The 22,801-nt window shown below is 43.5% G+C and overlaps 1 pseudogene; it reads left to right on the forward strand.

The window, feature by feature from the left end:
• The window catches only part of LOC148543375 (polyphosphatidylinositol phosphatase SYNJ1-like), a 59,741-nt pseudogene extending 42,962 nt beyond the window's left edge, over positions 1-16,779 (forward strand).
• The last annotated feature ends 6,022 nt before the right edge of the window (positions 16,780-22,801 follow it).

A 22,801-nucleotide genomic window follows, 5' to 3' on the forward strand; every position in this document is an offset into this window, starting at 1 on the left:
GTCCCTTTGTGTAGCTTGTTAGACTGAGACACTTGGTCAGTGCCATCCAGAGATATTCCACCAGACGAATATCTCTGGATGGCACTGATATTGGGTGAAGGTAATGGCCCAGTCCATTGCATATTTGGCAAAAGAGGTACGTGATGTTTGCAGCCAGTCTGAGGTGAGTGTTCAGTTCCCTTGGCGCTGGAGCAGGTTCCACCTTCTCATTCCCCTTCCTCTGAGTTAGTCTGTAATCCTGTAGATGCAGGGTTGGCCCATTAGATGAATAGAGTTTCCAGAGTCAGTGGTTTTGTTATGACTTGCTTGGAAAGTAGCATTTCTCCTGGCCATTGCTTCAGCTTATAGAGTCTCAAAGTCAGCAAGATCTCCTCTCTCTTCCTGATCCTATCTGGTTCACTCAACTTGGGCTATGTGCACTTCCTGGGTGGCACTGCCGGATGCCTTGATTTAGCAGCTGTACAGGACAGCCACCTGGTCCTCAGTAGACACGTTTACCAAAATTTAGCATTTTCACACATTTGTGGCCAAGAATGCAAACTTTGCTCATAAGGTTTTACATACGGCTCTTCCTTAATGCTTGCTTTGGCAAGTCCAATTGTCAGTGTTGCTCAGATAAGATGACAACAGAAAGAGGATTTTATGTACTTACCGTAGTTCATCTTGGGAAAACTGATTTCCGTCCCTGGTTGTCAGTTTGCTTGTTGGTGTTTTTTGGTTCTTGTTTGGTTGTTCCTACAATACCTGATTTCTCCTTTGGCTTAGTTAAACAAATAAGTGATAAGCAAGAGGAGGTGTGAGGGTTTAGAGGGAAGGGGAAGTTTCAGCTTCTATAGTTAACTATTTAGTGCCTACTCCTCAGTCTCTTCCTCAAAACCCATTGTCAATGTTCCCCAGATTGATTGCTTTTATGGTAAGTACAAAAAATAAATACATTTTAAGATGCCATCAATGATGCAGTAAATGCTGTTCCCATTAAGCCACTTAAGTATGATGGCTTACCTTGTGTTTAATCATTCGCTAAACCCTAGGTGGCCTAGAAAAAGCTAATGCAAACATACTAATCAAATTTAGTTATTGGGGTAGGCAACCATCCCCACCCCATACCACGGTGGGCACCACCCACCTATAACTCTTCAGATTGGGTTCCTCCAGTCCCTCAGATCATGATAAATATATCCCTAAGTCTGCCAGTCTTCAGTAAAGCAAATGATTTGTTTGCCCGTATTGGAAAATGTTTTTGAAACTTTTGTATCCTCATTCTCTGTGGTGTAGAAATAAACCATCATATTCACACTGTATGGGTCTTCAAATCCTAGCAGTTTAGGAAATGAAGCCAATGTCTGGTTTATTCTGGTTATAGTGCATTTAAGTAAGTAACTGTGTTACTTGCTAAGTAATATTATCTAATAACTGGATGTGTGTATGCAGACTGACTGAAGGCATTCCTTGTCTCTTCTAGCATCTCCAAGAGTATTACGGAGCATGTGTGAGAGTCATTACAGGTACGCCAACCCCAGGAAGATCCGGGTCTCTGTTGGGACATGGAATGTAAATAGTTGGAGGAATCAGTCCCTGACAGATTGGCTACTAGTTGCTCCTAAAAATGCTGGTATCCAAGATTTCCAAGGTAACAAGATCTGTATCTCTGCTGTGTGCTAAGCGCTGCATGTGTTGTACTGTTTGCTACTGCTGTACTCTACCAGAATAAATAAACTTTACTGTTCTTCTATAGGGTGTAGGTCTGATCATCTGATGATGACCACAAAGTTATATATGTTCTCAATCAGCAAGTCCTGCTCCAGTTTGGCAGGATTATGCTCACATTCTTCGTGCGATTGTTACCAAGTCTTTCAAATTCTCTAGAATCAATGGCTGTATAGTTGGGGTAACTCTTGATTATTGTGGATTTTATGAAGCCATATACCATGCGTTAACTGGAACATGAAAGCAGTTTGGTTCCAGTGTATGTGGGCTTAATACTAGGAAGGTACCGCCAGTCAGTGGATAAGATCTGGTGATGTGTACGGCCACTGACTGACGGGACTAATAGAGACTTGTGGCCATCCCTAGGAACCAGCTAAGTCTGCCATCAGGGAAGCCACGTCCAATATTTTATTTTTCTTGATAGAAATGTTATGTTAAAGTGAATAGCTTGTTGTTAAGGTAACAGGGTTCTTGCCGCTGTTTTGAAGTCTCCAGGATGGTTGAGTTTATAAAGCCACCTGATTATCTGGTATACCTCCTTGTCTGGTTTTAAGCAACACCCTTCTGATTATTTATTAATACACTGAAGTGTGCAATGTTTCCATCCCTCGTCCTCTCTGATCCTTGCCCAACCCAGTACTATCAAGGTGCATCCAACAAAGCAGAAGCTGTTCGTTGGATACACCTTCCCAGTACTGGGTTGAGCAAGGATCAGAGAGGATGAGGGATGGAAACATTGCACACTTCAGTGTATTAATAAATATATACAGTATATATCACAATGGTTTGGGCTCACTGCATTTTATCTGAATGCCAGTTGGACTCTCTGCACAGTCTGTTCTTCTTTAAATCTGTCTTACATTTGGCTAAATTGCAGCTAGTACAGACTGCAGCTTCCTTGTAAAAGCAAAATACAACACAGGGCATGAAGGGCTGGGGGTATAACGCGCACATATTCCTCAGAGCTTTACAGAAAAGTTTGGCCATTCACTTCAGTCACTGCCCCGGTGGAGCTTACAATCCTATGTTTGGATTGTGGGAGGAATACGCAAGCATGGTGAGAATATACAAACTCCACACAGTTAGAGCCTTGCGGTAATCAAACCCACAACCTCCGTGTTGTGAGGCAGCAATGCTAACCATTACACCACCTGTGCTGCCCATAGTGCATTTACCTGTATTTGTGCTGTAATAATGTTTTATACACTTTGTTTATTTTTTTATGATGTTGGGCTCTATTTACTACAATCCGCATATTGAATGCGGATTGTAGTGTGATATTACCGAGTGAATTCGCATTGTGAATTCAGGCAATATCACAGGGATTTACTATAAATCCCTTGCAGGGACAGGGCTTGCGATAAAGCTCTGTCCCTGCGGATCCCATCCGCACTCTAGTTGCGGTATTTTCGGAAAAAATACCGCGACTAAGAGCCCGCGCATGCGCCGACCCACCATCGCTGCTACCCCCCACGATGCTAAGCGACCCCCCCCACCCTTCATTACACTTACCTGCATCCTCCTGGCCTCCGGTGATCTTCTCTGGGCTTCCCGATCAGGTGATCTCCCATACTGCACTGGGACCCGATCACCTGATGACCGGGCAGCAGTGCACTGTGGGAGACCAGCTGACCGGAGAGGAGCCATCACCGGAGGCCCGATCACCGGTCCCTGGATTCAGGTAAGTAAAAAAAAATGTTTCATTTTTTTTTTCTTTTTTTTACAGCAATCAGCTTGCGGTCTGTTTAGACCACATAGCTGATTACTGGGACCGACTCCCGGCTCTGCTCTCCCCGTTAGAGCAGAGTGGGAGCCCGGTAACCGGGGGAGACCCTGGATAACGCCACCTCCAGGTGGCGTTATTATCACAGGGCTTCCCCCGGTATTTTTTTACAATTTATTTTTAGTAACTCTGGTCGGATCACATTTCCCATTACAATTATGGGAAATGCGATCTGCTTTACTAAAAATAAGTGATAATTAGGGGTTGGAGTAGAATTTTACTAATTCTACTCCAATTGCCCTATAGTAACTACAGGTGAAACTAAAATAATGTGAAAAGGGTGTGAAAACACCCTTTTTCACTTTATTTTAGGGGTGTGCACCGGCCACTTTTCGTGTTTTGGTTTTGGATCTGGATCTTTCTTCGTGTTTTGGATCTGGATTGGTTTTGCCAAAACCACCCTTCCGTGTTTTGGGTTCTGGGTTTTGTGTTTTGGATCTGTATTTTTTTTAAAAAAAAGCATAAAAACAGCTAAAATCACAGAATTTGTGTGTTTTTCTGCTCCTATGCTATTATTAACCTCAATAACCTTAATTTCCACTCATTTCCAGTCTATTCTGAACACCTCACACCTCACAATAGTGTTTTTATATCCAAACGGTTGCACCGAGGTAGCTGGATGACTATGCTAAAAGATACGAGTGGGCGGCACAAACACGTGGTCCATCTAGGAGTGACACTGCAGTGGCAGACAGGATGGCAGTTTGAAAAACTAGGCCCAAAACAGTACATAATTCAATGAAAAAAAAGAGGTGCAAGATGGAATTGTCCTTGGGCCCTCCCATCCACCCTTATGTTGTATAAACAGGACATGCACACTTTAACAAACCAAACATTTCAGCGCCATGGTCTGCCACACGACTGTGGCTGAAATGATTGGTTCGTTTGGGCCCCCACAAAACAAGCTGGCAATTAATCTGTCCCTGCACAAACTGGCTCTACGGAGGCAAGATGTGGTCCTCATCCTCCTCATCCACCGATTCCTCACCCTCTTCAGTGTTGTGTACATCCTCATCCTCACAGAGTATTAATTTGTCCCCGCTGGAATCCACAACCACAGGTCCCTCTGTACGTTCAGGAGGCTGGTCTCCCTGGAAGAGTTGATAATTCATTTTATGAACATCATCTTCTCCACATTTTGTGGAAGCAACCTCCTATGCCTTTCGCTGACAAGGTTCCCGGCTGCACTAAACACTCTTTCGGAGTACACACTGGAGGGGGGGCAACTCAGGTAAAATAGAGCCAGTTTGTACAGGGACCTCCAAATTGCTTCTTTTTCCTGCCAGTACAGGTACAGACTGTCTGACATGCCTACTTGGATGTTGTCACCGATGTAATCCTTTAACAGACAGACGCACGCTTGTCGCTGCTGCTTTAAGGATGCAGGTGTGGCTACAGCCCACACATTTCACTAAGACAGAAAAAAAAGAAGAATATTTTTATTGTTTGTGGAGCGCACTTTGAGGGTTACACCACCCTTTAACAGACAGACGCACGCTTGTCGCTGCTACTTTGAGGATGCAAGTGTGGCTACAGCCCACACAATTCACAAAGACAGAAAAAAAAAGAAGAATTTTTTTATTGTTTGTGGAGCGCACTTTGAGGGTTACACCACCCTTTAACAGACAGACGCACGCTTGTCGCTGCTGCTTTGAGGACAGTATCATATGCAGTGACAGTAGACTTGTCAGAAATTGTTGGCACGTCCTTCAGTCCGGACCAGATGTCCAAACCGGCCCTTGACTTATGACACAGGCGCACTCTTGACACTGCTACTGTGTTGATGCACGTGCGGCTACATCGCACACAAGTCACAAACACATAAAAAAAATAGTTTTTTATTTTTTGGAGCACTTTGAGGGTTACACCACCCTTTAACAGACAGACGCACGCTTGTCGCTGCTGCTTTGAGGATAAAAGTGCGGCTACAGCCCACACAATTCACAAAGACAGAAAAAAAAGAAGAATATTTTTATTGTTTGTGGAGCGCACTTTGAGGGTTACACCACCCTTTAACAGACAGACGCACGCTTGTCGCTGCTGCTTTAAGGATGCAGGTGCGGCTACAGCCCACACATTTCACAAATACAGAAAAAAAATGAAGAATATTTTTATTGTTTGTGGAGCGCACTTTGAGGGTTACACCACCCTTTAACAGACAGACGCACGCTTGTCGCTGCTGCTTTGAGGATGCAAGTGCGGCTACAGCCCACACAATTCACAAAGACAGAAAAAAAAAGAAGAATTTTTTTATTGTTTGTGGAGCGCACTTTGAGGGTTACACCACCCTTTAACAGACAGACGCACGCTTGTCGCTGCTGCTTTGAGGATGCAAGTTCGGCTACAGCCCACACAATTCACAAAGACAGAAAAAAAAGAAGAATATTTTTATTGTTTGTGGAGCGCACTTTGAGGGTTACACCACCCTTTAACAGACAGACGCACGCTTGTCGCTGCTGCGTTAATGATGCAGGTGTGGCTACAGCCCACACATTTCACAAAGACAGAAAAAAAAAAAAGAATTTTTTTATTGTTTGTGGAGCGCACTTTGAGGGTTACACCACCCTTTAACAGACAGACGCACGCTTGTCGCTGCTGCTTTGAGGATGCAGGTGGAATCTAGACGGGATTTGAAACAGGGGACACACTACCTCCATCAATTGTCTAAATCCCACTGCACTAATGGCGGATACCGGACGCACGTCTAACACCTACATAGCAGTCAAGGCCTCAGTTATACGTTTTGCTTCAGGATGACTGCTGTCGTACTTCATCCTCATCGCTAGGGACTTTTGGAGGGTCAATTGTTTAGTAAAAGTAGTGGTGTTCCTCCTTCCTCTCTGGGATGATGAACAACTCCCAGCAGCAGCAACAGCACTAGGAGGAAGTGGTTCTTGATCTTTCCCTATTTTATTTTTATCGGAGAAAGTTTGGTCCTCCATTTATGTTATATTGATATATACGTGCGGCTAAGGCGCACACAAACACAGAAAATATTTTTTTATTTTTGCTGGAGAGTAGTGCACTTTGTGGGTTACACCACCCTTTAAGAAATGAGCCAGCCGGCTCTTTACTTATGGGACACAGGCGCACGCTTGGCGCTGCTCCTTTGTTGATGCACGTGTGGCTACTGCGCACACAATTCACAAACACAGAAAATATTTTTTTATTTGGTTTGGACTGGAGTGTACTTTGGGGGTTACAGCACCCTTTAACGGTCAAGCCAGTCGGCCCTTTACTTATGACACAGGCGCACGCTTGGCACTACTTTGTTGATGCACGTGCGGCTACTGCGCACACAATTCACAAACACAGAAAATATTTTTTTATTTGGTTTGGAGTGTGCTTTGGGGGTTACAGCACCCTTTAACGGTCAAGCCAGCTGGCCCTTTACTTATGACACAGGCGCACGCTTGGCACTACTTTGTTGATGCACGTGCGGCTACTGCGCACACAATTCACAAACACAGAAAATATTTTTTTATTTGGTTTGGACTGGAGTGTACTTTGGGGGTACAGCACCCTTTAACGGTCAAGCCAGCCGGCCCTTTACTTATGACACAGGCGCACGCTTGGCACTACTTTGTTGATACACGTGCGGCTACTGCGCACACAATTCACAAACACAGAAAATATTTTTTTATTTGGTTTGGACTGGAGTGTACTTTGGGGGTTACAGCACCCTTTAACGGTCAAGCTAGCCGGCCCTTTACTTATGACACAGGCGCACGCTTGGCACTACTTTGTTGATGCACGTGCGGCTACTGCGCACACAATTCACAAACACAGAAAATATTTTTTTATTTGGTTTGGACTGGAGTGTACTTTGGGGGTTACAGCACCCTTTAACGGTCAAGCCAGCCGGCCCTTTACTTATGACACAGGCGCACGCTTGGCACTACTTTGTTGATGCACGTGCAGCTACTGCGCACACAATTCACAAACACAGAAAATATTTTTTTATTTGGTTTGGACTGGAGTGTACTTTGGGGGTTACAGCACCCTTTAACGGTCAAGCCAGCCGGCCCTTTACTTATGACACAGGCGCACGCTTGGCACTACTTTGTTGATGCACGTGCGGCTACTGCGCACACAATTCACAAACACAGAAAATATTTTTTTATTTGGTTTGGACTGGAGTGTACTTTGGGGGTTACAGCACCCTTTAACGGTCAAGCTAGCTGGCCCTTTACTTATGACACAGGCGCACGCTTGGCACTACTTTGTTGATGCACGTGCGGCTACTGCGCACACAATTCACAAACACAGAAAATATTTTTTTATTTGGTTTGGACTGGAGTGTACTTTGGGGGTTACAGCACCCTTTAACGGTCAAGCCAGCCGGCCCTTTCCTTATGACACAGGCGCATGCTTGGAACTACTTTGTTGATGCACGTGCGGCTACTGCGCACACAATTCACAAACACAGAAAAAATATTATTTTTTTAGCACTTGGGGGGAGCACCCCTGATGGACAGACCACCCCCTGGACAACACTACAGCACCCCTTTAGGACTGGGACACTGCACAGGACTTTGGAGTGGACACAGCCCCTATGGAGAACTGACTGCACAACACAGTCCAGCCAGCCCCTATGGACTTTGAAGTAGTGGACACAGCCCCTATGGACAACAGCAGCACAGCACAGCACAACACTACTCTGCACTACACTACACTACACTACACAGCCCAGCCAGCCCTAACTCCCACCCACCCTCCCTCTTCACTGTCCACAACCGAGTGAGAAAATGGCGCTGACGCGGGTACCTTATATAGGATCCAAAACCCGCGAGACCTGGAAGGCGGGATGATGACGTTTTGCCTCGATTTCAGATCCGAGTCAGGCGGGAAAAGTCGAGCCTGACTCGGATCGGCCTCGGATCGGGGGGGCTCGGGGGGGTTCGGATTTCAGAAATCCGAACCCGCTCACCCCTACTTTATTTTAGTAAAAATAATGTTAATAAATAGAGCCCGTTATGTGTAAATCCTTACTGATTGTCACGGAATTGGATTATCATTTGTAATATCTCACATATGCTGAATCTCTACAAATCCTCTCACCTTACCTGTGTACCCACCAGATCAGCCAATAGATATATTCGCTATGGACTTGAGGAGATGGTGGAGTTAAATGCAGGGAACATCGTCAATGCGAGGCGAGTGCTGTGATGATGTATTATTGTAGCTGCTTGCAGTAGCTTTGACATTAATAATAATAATTTTATTTATATAGTCCAAAAGGACTCAAAACGCCTTACAGAAACCATTAACATTATATAGAGGTTTAGCCTTACAGAAAGTATAAACCTAAAACAGAGGATTAGGGGGGAGATATACTAACGGGGAATATGCGCTAAAATCCCTGAAAATGCAGTTTTGGGGGTTTTACCACATTCCCCGTATGTACTAAACAGCGCAATGCGATGCTTAGTACATCTCCCCCTTAATTTGCAGAAATATAGAAAGCCATGAACATTAGGTCTGATTCAGAGATGGACGCTAGAGGCACAGTAACTGCATCTTTGTACGTAGCAGCTGTGCAAAAATAACGCCGCAGGAGGCACTTAGTGTAAAAACACACCTACTGCCTGCATCAGAGATCTGAGGGCTGCATCAGATCTACATCCCCATGCGAACATAGCATCCCCATGAGCCTAAGGCTGCTCAGACTGGCTGCTTCTGCATCAGAAGACGCAGTCACTGTCCAATGGCACTCCCACATAGTGGAGGCGACACGCTTCCATTTTGGGAAATGGTCCCAGGCTCCACCCCGAAATGCCTGCAGCCTATCAATCAGGCTGTGGCATCCTGGGCACTGTGAGTAACGGCGTAGGACAAGATCGGCGCATGCATAGTGTGGCTTCTGCGCATGTGCAGATATCAAACCATTGGGGATGGATGTGAACATCGAAGTTTCGTACATCTCTGAATTAGGCCAATAATAGAGAGATGAGGCAGCCATCTTTGGTCATAATTTCCAAGGATTAAATATACTGCCCATGAAGTTACCAGGTGAGGCAGCCATCTTGGGCACTACAGAAAGATCATTTTATCTCCCATTCTGTGCTTGTTAATGATTGTGAGCATCTCTCTACAGCACAACCAACAAGAAGCTGTGGACTGCTGAGCTTCAGAAGACCATCTCCAGGGATAACAACTACGTCCTCCTGGCCTCCAAGCAGCTGGTCGGTGTCTGCCTCTTCATATACATAAGACCCGTGCACGCCCCTTTTATCCGGTCAGTCATTGTAATCGGGTTTACCGGACAGTGGTTGGGTCGGTCACTGTCTGCTCGCTGTTTATTGTCTGGCCTTACTTCTTTCAGGGATGTTGCTGTAGATACCGTGAAGACCAGTATGGGAGGAATCACAGGAAACAAAGGTGCGGTGGCCATTCGAATGCAGTTCCACACCACCAGTCTTTGCTTTGTGTACAGCCACTTGGCAGCTGGGCAGTCTCAAGTGAAGGAGAGGAATGAGGATTACAACAAAATAGCTTGCAAGCTTAGCTTCCCAATGGTAAGGGGGGCACAGTCCTATTCTTGTGCCACAGACTCTGCAGCGCCAATGCGAGCAGATGGATTGTATGTACTTGATCACTATTCTGTTCTCTGTCACTAGGGGTGGAGTCTGTTTTCCCATGACTGTGGGCTCTATTTATTAACATTATTTTTACTAAAATAAAGTGAAAAAGGGTGTTTTCACACCCTTTTCACATTATTTTAGTATCACCTACAGTTACTATAGGGCAATTGGAGTAGAATTCGTAACTCCAACCCCTAAGTATCACCTATTTTTAGCAATCAGATCGCATTTCCCATAATTGTAATGGGAAATGTGATCCGACCAGAGTTACTAAAAATAAATTTTAAAAAATTATCGGGGAAAACCCTGTGATAATAATGCCACCTGGAGGTGGCGTTATCCAGGGTCTCCCCTGGTTACCAGACTCTAACGGGGAGAGCAGAGCCGGGAGTCGGTCCCAGTAATCAGCTGTGTGGTCTAAACAGACCGCAAGCTGATTACTGTAAAAAAAAGGAAAAAAAATTGTCAAAAATATTTTTTACTTACCTGCTCCAGTAACCGGTGATCGGGCCTCCGGTGATGTCTCCCCTCTAGTCAGCTGGTCTCCCATAGTGCACTGTGGCCCGGTCATCAGGTGATCGGGTCCCAGTGCAGTATGAGATATCACCTGACCGGACGGATGGAGGACATCACCGGAGGCCCAGATCATGCAGGTAAGTGCTATTAAGAGAGGGGGGGTGGTCGCGGGAGGTGGTATCGCAGGGGGTCCGCGATCGTGGGGGACGGGGCTTAGCGCTGGGGGTAGCAGCGGCAGCCAGTCGGCGCATGCGCAGGCACTTTGTCACGGTATTTTTTGCAAAAATACCGTGACTAGTGTGCGGATGGGATTCGCAGGGACAGAGCTTTATCGCAAGCTCTGTCCCTGCAAGGGATTTGTAGTAAATCCCTGTGATATTGCCTGAATTCGCAATGCCAGTCGTTAATATTACACTACAATCTGCCTTCAATATGTCCTATGTCTTCTGGTGTGGTGCTTTCAACTATCGCATCGATCTGCCAAATGAAGTGGTCAAAGAACTGATCAGAAATCAAAACTGGATTCTCTAGTTGTCAGAGATCAGCTTGTTAACCAGCGGAATGGAGGACAGATATGACAATGGATGGATGTTGTATTTACCCTGTAAGTAAGGAGGCCAATCCCGGGATCGGTGGGATCCCAAGATTTTGGCCTAAAAATGGCCGGGATCGAATCTCGGGATTGGAAGCTTCCAGTTCTGGGATTAGGGATTGGCCATAAATGGCTTTTTTTACATGCTGGACAGCGCTGAGCACCTCCAGCAGAGTGCTCAGACACTGCCGACTCCCCCTTTCCCCGGCTTGCACTGTGCAGCGTGACGTGAGTACAGAGGTCATGCTGCGCAGTGCCAGTTGGTCCTGCCCACCCACCTCCATCCAGGGTGGTTGTTAGTGAAAGCCGGGGGAGCCCTGCCCGCCGCCCAAAATCCCTGCTGCCCGGTAAGTAACTGTGGAGGCTGGGCAGGGGGAAATTTTTTTTTTTAGAATGAGGCCGGGATTTAGTTTTTTTTCAATCCCGAATCCTGGGATTGCAAAAAACGTCCTCCCTACCTGTAAGTCATGTGATTTTTACCCCCTGGTCCTATGTAACCTTTTCCAAAGCACTGACAGTGGCAGAATGATGACGTTAGACTCCAGCTTTTAAACTACAAGTCCCAGCATTTGCTGCTAGCACTTCTCAGTGATATGAAATCATTTTCCTACTGTGTGAAGACTACAGTCACTGGGCAAAGGATACCGCCAGGCTGTAATATCTCTGCTGGTGGGCCCTTGGAAAGTTGCGCACCTTGGGGCTGATAGAGTTAAACGCGCGCCCACAGACTGAAGGGATGTAAATGAGGTGTGATGTGGTGCTCACACATAGGCCAGTGCAACTTTTAGGTGCACCTAATATAGGGCAGGTACAAGCACTCACTGACAGGGGCGCCGAGATGGGGGGGGGGCGAGTACAAATTACCCGGGCTTCCTGAGGAGCCCGGCGCATATGTCCCAATATACATGTTTTATGCTTCTTTTCAGTGCGCCCAATTTACTAACATCTCTGCCCAAAGATCACACCTGGTACTTGGCTCATGTATTGGTTTAAAAGTAGCCGTCAAAAAGTGGTCAGCCGTCACCTAACTGTTACATGTACATGTTTGTTACTGCAGGTGTTCCAGGGTTTCATGGAGGGAAAAAACAACTTTGCCCCACATATAAATACGACCTGTTCTCCGATGTCTATGACACAAGTGAGAAGCGTCGCTGCCCAGCGTGGACAGACCGTATTCTCTGGAGAAGAAGAGAATCGCCCTGTGACAGATCAGGTCCTTATTGTGTTTCTTTCCCTACAGTCGCGTATATTCATTTATATATGTACTTGTAATTACACAAATGTTCTTACTGTTCAGGGTCTATAAATCAGTCCCAATATGTGATTGCTTAATAGAGCACTGAACAAAAAGTTGGTTTATGCAAAAGAGCCACTAATATACTGTAAGTCACCCATAGATGCACATAACTGGCATTTATTTTAGTGACAAGACAAAGTTATTAGTGCTGACTATAGGCCTGATACAGAGTTGTACGGAATCCCGAAGGTCTGAGTACAAGTCCCATGGTTGCCGATTGGCACATGCGCAGGATCTGTACTGACTGACCAGACTCAGCGCCTCCTAAGCTGCAGCCTCATTGACATCCTGTGCCCATTTGGTGGGCAGGGATGGGGCGGCAACTGGGAACTGGGAACGTGTCATACACATTTTCCAGGCATTCCGAGGCCACCGTCTGCATCTTCTGACACAGCCTCACTAGCCCTGGCTGCGTGCATTTCACGGCCATCCGGAGTAACCTGAGGGTCACTAAGATGGCTGACGTTCATGCAAGTAATCTGATGGCCATGTCCTTGGACGCAGCAGCGGATCACAGATGCCGGTAGGATGTGACGCCTCCTACTGCGGCATATTATTGCACAGCTGCTGCGTACAAAGTCACAGTGGCTGAGCAATAGCGTACAGCTCTGAGTCAATCCTTATGTCTGATTATATTCAGTGTAATAATGGCAATAGATAACCATAACATTTCAATAAAAACATTTACAAAACGATATAAAGTAACATAAATACCAGAAGATGATAATTCCGTCACATATATATCTGGATGATGTCTGCTTTGTAAAAAGCAAATCAACAAATCCTATGTGGCTGCTTTGCTGCTGTATAAAGTATTGTGGTCCCTAAGAAAAGTTCCCATAGATGTGGCGGTTGTTGTGTTATGAAAGAAGTGTCTCAGGGGTCTATTTACTAAGCCTTGGATGCAGATAAAGTGAACGGAGATAAAATGCCCAAACAACCAGCTCCTAACTGTAATTTTTCAAACACAGCCTGTGACATGGCAGTTAGGAGCCGATTGGCTGGGACTTTATATCTGTTCACTTTATCTCCATCCAAGACTTAGTAAATAGATCCCCTCAGTGACATCACCAGGTTATATAGCCATGGTAGCAGCATAGATATGTAAATGAGCATAGATTGTAGTACACTGGCAGCTTCATTGCGTCAGGCTGAATAAGATGTCAGTAATTTGCGTGCAGGTGGCTGAAAGCAAATAATCACTGTAACAGCATGTCCTGCTAATTAGTGTAACAATTTTTAAATAGCGGTCACAAGTAGCACATATAACCCCCAGCTGAGCATGAAGTTGCTAATCAGCACAGATTTAGCAATATCATTCATTACTTATCTTAATTGATTCTCCAACCAATCAGCTCCTGTTATTTTTCAAACACATGACATTGAGGAGCTGATTGGTTGGAGCACCATTTAGGATTAGTAATGAGTGATAACAAGAATATCACTCATTGGTCAATCTGGGCCATATTACCATGGGGAAGATGTATGAAGCTGTGGAAAGTGATAAAGTGCAGAGTGATAAATGACCAACCAATCCACTCCCACCTCTCATTTTTCAAACACAGCCTGTAACATGACAGTTGTGAGCTGATTGGTTGGTCGTTTATCACTCTGCACTTTATCACTTTCCAGAGCTTCATACATCTGCCCCCATATGCCATTCAGTGATACCTTTAGTGCAGCCTGCCGCACTGAGTATGAATGCAGCACCTGATGTAAATCCAGTCACTCAACTGGCAAACTGATTCTAGTACCCCGCGGACTTTAGATATGATACTGTGAGGGTTTTTCTGACTATGGTCTCTTGGTTCCGGCATAAGAAGAGTGCCATGCGCTTGTGTGAGCAGGTGGATGTCGGTGTCTGTCAGGACAAGCGTGCACTGTAGCAGCGGGCTGGATGATGTGAACTGTAACTTCCTGTTAGATGTGAGTGAGATGTCAACCTTGACGTGTTTCTCCGCCTCTTTAGTAGCATGTTTCATTATTATAATTTGTTGGAGGTAATAGTTTTCCCATGCACATCACATTTCCTTTCTGTAGATCTACTGACACAGTCATAGCCAGTGATGTCTGGTAACGGCAAGCAAAAGCTTGTTCTCCTACATAACAAGCAAGTATTCATGCAATGCGAATAATAGAAGAGCTTTAACCTTGAAATGTGATTTCAGGTGCACGTAAAGTAGATTTTGGGGAACAGGGAACCATAGCTATAGCTTTGGGTTACACAGACAGAACCATAGGCATATCTTCACCTGCTAATAGTTACATACGAAGAGTTAGAGAACATTATCCATCCCTTAAGTGTATACCAGGGGTATTCAAGATGCAGCCCTCCAGCTGCTGTGGAACTACTCATCCCAGCATGCCCTGCCACAGTTTTGCTATTAGGGCATGCTAAAACTGTAGTATTGCATGCTGGGTTGGGTAGTTCAACAGCAGCTGGAAGGCCACATGTTAAATGCCCCTGGTCTATACCATACCACATAGGAGGAGGGTGCCCGAGCCATGCGAGTCTCTTTACTTTATTTGTTCACCCGGGCAGCTTTTCTGCCGTTTACAGATGTTCTTATTTTTATTGTGTGTCATGAAAATAGGGAGAGAGGTCTCTCCATCATCCTCCTGTTTATAACTGTACTGTATTTGGTGTTTTAGCAGAAGATGGGCAAAACATCCCTTATACATGGAATCCAGGCACCATCTTACATTACGGCAGAGCTGAAAACATCTGATCACAGGTATTATTCCAAATACTATGTCTTTGATCCGTGTTTTTGCCTTGAGTATGAACTAACTCGTTGTCTATTTGTTTTTTTGAAGGCCGGTTGTCGCCGTGATCGATATAGATGTATTTTGAGATGGAAGCTGATGAGAGGCAGAAGATCAATAAGGAGGTGACTGCAGCCCAGGGGCCACCTGATGGTACAATAATGGTCTCTATACAAAGCAGATCCCCATAAGAAAACTATTTGGAAGATCGCTAGATTGATGAGCTGCTGCAGCTGTTTGCCGGCTATGGTGAGGTCATACTTAAACTGGGTGCACTCCTGTACAATCATAATAAATTAATCATGTCATTTTACTTTTGATTTCACTTATGTTTGGAGGTCCCGTCAACATTGCAGATACGCGCACATACCCCTGTTCATCAATCTTACTTGCAGTCTTCGATCCCCAAAAACTTTGGCACTTTGGCCACTCATATGGCACTTTGGTTTCCTTAAGTATTTTCCAATTTTATGTGTTTTTTCTAGATTGGATTTAAAAGTTTTCAAATTTGTTTATTTTTTGTAATTTCAGTAATTAATTAGTAGTTTTATTTTAGTAATTTTCCTTATTACCTAGTTTTGTGGTAATTCAGTTTTTCTTAATATGGTTATTTCTTTTTAGACACCTAATGGAGCAAGTTAATATATTGCCCAAGGTGGTGCACATAAATGTGTTTAAAGTCGGCACTATGGCCACCCATATGACCCTTTGGTCACCTTAAGTAGTATTTTTTTATGTGCTTAGCTGCTTTGGGCAGAAAACCCGGTGCCATGTACAGTATACATGGCAATTGTTGCATCACTGAAGAACAATTGATATGCACCTATCGGCAAAAATTACTTTTGGGAGCCCAAAAAATAAGATTTGCCCTCATTATTTTAAGTGTATTAGGGTATTAGGGGGGCTGGTTGCTATGGTTATATAAAGTGTTGTTTGGTTGAGTGTTTTCTTTTTTATAATTTCTGAAATTTATTTTAGGTTACATTCTCTGTTGTTTGTATTCAATTGTCTCATTTTCCCATTGGTATAATTGAAAAAAAAAATGTGTGTACTTTTGCTGCTCACCATCACCTTTTGATTTCAGTATATGTAATTTGGAATCATCCCAGTTTGTTCAAGGCTAAGTACACCATTATTGCTAGACATATATTGTGTTCTCGAGCCTATGCATTTTTATTACAAATTATAGATTTTTTTTCTACATTGTTTATTTGGGTAATAATTCATAGTAAAAATATTGGTTTTTCAAATTGCTTGTTTTGCATATTGTATTGATTAACATATTTTTTTATTAACTTTTGTATTTTGTTAGAATATGATTTCTGGAGGTCTTCTGGTGGGCAAAGCATCACGTTGGCTGCTTTTTTTTATCATATCTCCTCCAAGGCATTGCTTATCCAACCTCATCCACTCACCAAACTATCCAAATGTGGTTATCTATCCTTCTATTTCATCAGCTAAGGACCTGGAGCAGCTGGGAGTTACCTTGCTTGTGGAAGAAATCCAATTTTCCCCCGGAATCCTACATTTGTAAGAAATGTTTTTCAGATTGTAAGATTGTGAGATTACAGTTAAGGAAAAATTATTCATGATGCATATACTGGTGGTGGCAGACCATTGAATATTGCATTTTGTGAATGGGAAAAAAATTACAGGAAAATTTTTAATTAACTTGTATTTGAAATAGTATTATAGTTAATTTAATGTAATATGGGTCCAAAGTTTTATACACAGCAAAATAAACATTTAAAATATATATTTCCACAAATGATAATCTTTTACATTTTTTGAATCTGCAGTATTGTTTAACATTAATATGGTACATAATTGAATGTGTTTTTGCTCATAATTATTGGTTATTTTTTATTGTTTTTATTGCTTAAAGTTTTACTTGGTTTGAGTTACTGAAATATTATTATTTTTTTAATCTATAGGATAAAATATTTGAATTGTGTATACGTTTTAAAAATAAACCATACTTATGATAGTATAGATATAAACTTAATTGGTCAAAATACATTTATTTTTACTATTAAAGTTTTCACATTCATGCCTTAGAATTGCATAAGACAGACGGGTGGTGTCATATAGTGCCTGGGAACCTGACTGGATCATCCACCTCCAGCGAGACACACACAATTTCTAACTATTAGTAACAGGCAAACCAATGCTGTTACTGTAAATTAAGGGGGAGATGTATCAAACCTTTTAAATAGGAAAAGTGGTGGAGTTGTCTATAGCAAACAATCAGATTGGTGCTATGATTTTATAGATAATACTATATAAATGATAGCTAGAATCTGATTGATTGTTATGGGCAGCACCTCCACTTACCCTCTTCAGAAGTTTGATACACATCCCCCTAAGTTCTACATCTCATAGGTAGCTTTAGTTACCTTTCCTCCATTGAGAAGAACAGAGTGTCATAAAACTATATACTATGTATCAATCACTGGTCACCAATATCGGCCTGATCTGTTTGGCTTCTGCCACCAGTTTGCTCAGGGTGCATAGTGGACAAATGGCCATCAAGTCGCATTATGCTTCCCACTAGTGATGGATAGAACTAACCTCCGATGGCATCTTTCTTTGTTACAGAAACTGGAAGAGGATGAGGATGTGTCCTGCCTGAAAGCAGATTGGGCGGAACAGCAGCTCTTCGCAAAGGCAGTTTCATTGTGCAAAAGATATAAAATGGAGACCAAGATGAGAAACTTGTTTTATCATATGTATTCGGGACTTTCTAATACATTGTCTGGTTTCATTTGTTTCATCCTTCCATTTTATAAATAAATTATCTTTTGCCTATAATGTGGTATATCTGTGTTCATTGCTGTCTGTAGCGTTCAGGTTATGTGCTAGTATGCTGACACAAGAATGGATCTTTATATGTAAAAGTGCTCTCTACTGACCTCTACCTGTCATTCTGTGGCAGCTCATCCTTCATATCTTCCACTGGATGTCTCTACAAATCTTGGCCATGTGTCATTGAGGAATTATACAGACATAACTGGTTATTTCAAAATAAAGTAAGAAAGAAAAATCCTTTATGAGAATCTTCTCTATAAGTATTTCCTTCTGAAGACTTGTGGTGGTACTCTGAGGTGAGTTATGTCTTTTACATTGGGGGGGGGGGGGTACAACATGTCCTTCCATGCCGAAGTTTTACTATGGAACAAAGCATATTGTTTAAATCAGTGGTTGAAATGGGAATTTTGTAGTGAAGGTATGGAAAATCTAAGGCGGTACTTATTTATGTGCCGGAGCCGTGTGCACTGAAAAAGGGGGTGTGATCACTCAAAAGGGGCATGCCTTTAAGACACACCCCTTTTTATCAGTGTAGTGTACCACATTGTAGTACCCCTTATACACATTATGCCACACAATAGTAGTGCCCCTTATAACCCATTATGCTATGCAGTAGTAGTGCCCCTATATAACCCATTATGACATGCAGTAGTAGTGCCCCTTGTAACACAGTATGCCACACAGTAATGTCCCTTGGACACATTATGCCACACAGTACTGCCCTTTACAAGAGATGTCACACAGTAATGCCCTTTACAAATGATGCCACACAGTAATGCCCTCTATAAAATTTGTAGTACAAATTATGCCACCCAGTAGTAATGCCTCTAACACATTATGCCACATAGTGATGCCCCTTATAACATTATGCCCCACATTAAAGCTCCCCCTGCAGCCTCTTATCTCCATATTCACAACCGTCCCTCCAGTAGCCTCAGTCTCATAGAGGTGAAATGATGAGAGGAGACTCTCATCTCCACATGTACATAGTACCTTGCCCCTGCCCGGCAGGCATCCATAGATGGAGAGACAGTGGCACCACTCCACCATCATTTCAAAACTGTTGCTGTCTGCGAGCCAATCAGGAGCCGTTGCTGTGGCAGCTCCTGATTGGCTGCCGGTTGCGAGCTCCAATTGGATCCCAGAAAGCGTCAAATTTGAAATTATAGTGGCTCGGAGCTGCTGTCTCTCCAAGTCTGTTATCAGCTGGTGGCCTGGCACCAGGTCTTCCGCGAGCCGCTTAGCGCTTGAAGTGCCAGCATACCATACCGTTGTATACATTTCGAGCACTGGTTTATATCATAAGGTGGCTTTTCTTTTTAGTAGTTTTACTTTTGCTGACCTCTGTGCTTTGTTTCATGGACACTTTTAAGTATGACATCAATACCTCCCTCTTCACAACCGTCCCTCCAGCAGCCTCAGTCTCACAGATGAAATGATGATAGGAGACTCATCTCCATATATATATAATAGCAATTGTAGAGGATTAGACATGTACATATAACTAAGCCAGGGCTCGGTCATTTGGGAAAATGCCTTCCCTTTTCTTTGTGTGTAATCTAGTCCAATGAAGTGCCAGCTTTACCTAACAGAACCAAATACCAAATGTCTGACTATGGCACATTTTTCAATCCCCTGCAGGATAAGTTGTGATGTGTGTATTTTAATACACAAAATGATGTACACCTGTATGTTGTCCCTTCTAATATTAAGTAGGAGGGGTCAGGAATAGTAAGGGGAGGAGTCCATGCCAGGAGCCAGAAGCTGATGTTGAGGTGGGCTTGTGTGCTTTAAATGCCAGGGCCTATTTTTGGTCATATTAAATAAATATTCTCAGTACAGCCCTGCTTAAATTAGTAATGTTATAATAATAATAATAATAATAATAATAATAATAATAATAATAATAATAATAATAATAATAATAATAAGAATAATAATAATAAAAATAATTATAATAGGCCTGAGACAAGGATGGAAGATTTAGTTTCAGGTCTGATTGGTTGTGAAAACAAAAGAGTGGTGTCTCTCTCAATCATGGACCATTTTATGGAGGTCTACAGTTACAGTTACAGTTACATCAACTTTTCAGTAAACCAACTAATCCTGAAAGTTACTGGGACATCAGGTCTGTCTGTCACTTATGTGTATTTAATACAAAGTGGTGGGGTTTTAGTCAATGGAAAAATGTACCAGTACTATGAGAACGGTGCCTGTACTTATGTAAACTCCACTGTAGTTTGCTGAAAAATCCTTGCGTTTAATCATAAAATTACCTGCAGTTTTGTGTGGTGTTATATGACTTTTACCGCCGTAGTAAGATTATGGGGTCAATCCAATTAGGTGCGAATTGCGAGTAGCAAGTTTGTTTCATGAAACTCTGCGACTTCACATGAATGCGCGCATCCGAGAATTCTCCAATCCAATTGAAAATGCCTGTTCGCGGTACTTGCAGTGGAGGTTTACGAGGAAAAGGCGATGTGAGAGAAGTGAATGAAAAAGTGGGGAGACCACCCTGGATCCCCTCCAAAATTGTTAATTTCGTTAGTAGCACCGTATAGAAGGCTGTTTGTGAGCTATGTAAAGTACTGAGGGCCTAATTACCAGGTGCACCTATGCGAGCAATAAATATACTGATAAACAGTGAGTTAATCACCTGATAAACTAACTACCTACTATTCCTTATGTACACATACATAGGCACTTAGGCTGATATGATCCTTACCCTATATGATTTCCACTCTATATGCATTTGTGCTATACGCTGTGAATACTGAGAATGGGATTTAAATGGAGACACCATAACAATCAGGACCACAAGCGGTTAACAAACTCATTTATTGCTGATGCCTGCAAACTGGCTCCCAATTAACAATTAAGGAGGGACAGAGCAAGCCCTTTAAATAAAGGACATCCTGCAAACTTCACATCCACACAGCCCTGACGAAGCCCGCACAATCTCTAGCGGGTGAAACGCGTTTGAAACACCCCCTCTACTCGCCGAGTCGCCGGACGGACCCCAGGAACAACTACACCAGCGGTGAGGGAATTGTGCACACCCTCCGCCGGAGCGACTGAAGAAGCAGCTGCCCCTTTCCAACTAGGCGGCAGCCGTTGTCTCACACAGGGAACCGGCGCCCTGCGTCTAGTAGGAGGCTTTTCTCACATCTTTACAACTCTTGCAACCAGCCACCGGGCTGCCACTCAGGATGAGGTAGGGGGTGCATGCACTCACCAAACATTCATTTATCTACCAGACCCTACCCAACGTCCTCTATACCATCGTTATTAACCTGCAGATTGCTGAACTGTATTTCCGATGATTCTGTGACATAACAACAATGGACAGTGAATCTACACCTGTGTCACACAAATTCCATCAGCATTGGTATTAATATAGTTAGGACTGTTCCAACAGTCCCACTTTACCTGTATTACATTTTCCATTGGACGATATACTGTTTTTCTTTCACCATACCGTCAGACATTTGTGAATGCGAATTTTTATTGTGTATTTTAAATTGTGCAACATATTTTCCCATGTACACATTGTGCATTTTTAATTGTATATTTTGAATTGTGTAACACATTCTCATCTATACCTATTTCAGACCTTGTCATTTTATTATCATTTCACTACTACATTAAACTCTATCCCATTATGCTGACTCATTAGTCCAATATCTTTAGATCTAGTTACAATACTCAATAACAAGCTCTTACATTGCGCTACTTACTAGACATACCTTTGTACTATCAGATCCCTTTCTTGGTGATATTGGGGAAACCACCAGTGTCTAGAGCTGCAATAGTAACTCACCTCCACACTCCTAGTTTTCAAGGAGCGCACTTACACCACTTCATTCATATACCTGAGCGCTCGCAAGTGGGTCGATGTTGGCCCAGTGCGCATGCGCACGACGGAGCCGGCTCCGTCGTGCGCCTGCGCGAGACCCGGATAGCGACGGGCAAGCCGTCGCTATGGGTCTCGCTACAAAGGGGGCGTGCTATCGATGGTGAGTTACAGCACGCAACCTTTGGTGGGCGTGCCGGGGGCGTGGCTGGCCAGATGGAGGCATTCCCATGGGAACGCCTACCGTCTGGGGCCGGCCCTACTGACATTACAAGTGATGTCAGTGGGAGTGCTTTCGGCACTGATAGAGCCAAAAGCACTCCAGGGCTTGCGGCAATGAGACCCTACCACAAGGGTCTCATCATAAGCCCAATGGTCGTGATGGTCTTCACCATCGCGACCATCTTCCTGGCCGCTCGCTATAGCTGTGGGTGGTCACCCACAGCTATACGAGTGGCCAGGAGGCCGCTCTAAAAATTCAGAGGGACGGCCGTGATTCAGAGCGAGCGCTCTGTCAGAGCGTCCAGCTCCGAATCAGGGCCTGTATGTTTTTAAATGGCGTCAAATGGCTGATTTGGGCTTTTTTTTTTTTTTAAAAAGCACAAAAATATAAAAAATAAATAAACCAACAATGCAAAAAGAAAAAGTAGTAAAAAAGGTGATGTTGGGGTACTTTGAGGGCACAATTATTATAAAAAAAAAAAACAATTGTCTTTCAATGAAAAAAATACTGTAAATAAATTTGGGGTGCCTAAACTAACGAAAAAGTTGATTTTGTGGTAATTTGAGGCCTTATTTTTTAGCCCACAAAAATTACATGTAATTATTGGACTAATTAACCTAACTGGAAACTTCCAATTACCTAATTAGTCATTAGGAGGGGTGTCCAAGGGGT

Source organism: Taudactylus pleione, unplaced genomic scaffold (assembly GCF_031769625.1).
Source record: "Taudactylus pleione unplaced genomic scaffold, aTauple2 ptg000004l, whole genome shotgun sequence".
In the NCBI taxonomy this organism is placed as follows: domain Eukaryota; kingdom Metazoa; phylum Chordata; class Amphibia; order Anura; family Myobatrachidae; genus Taudactylus; species Taudactylus pleione.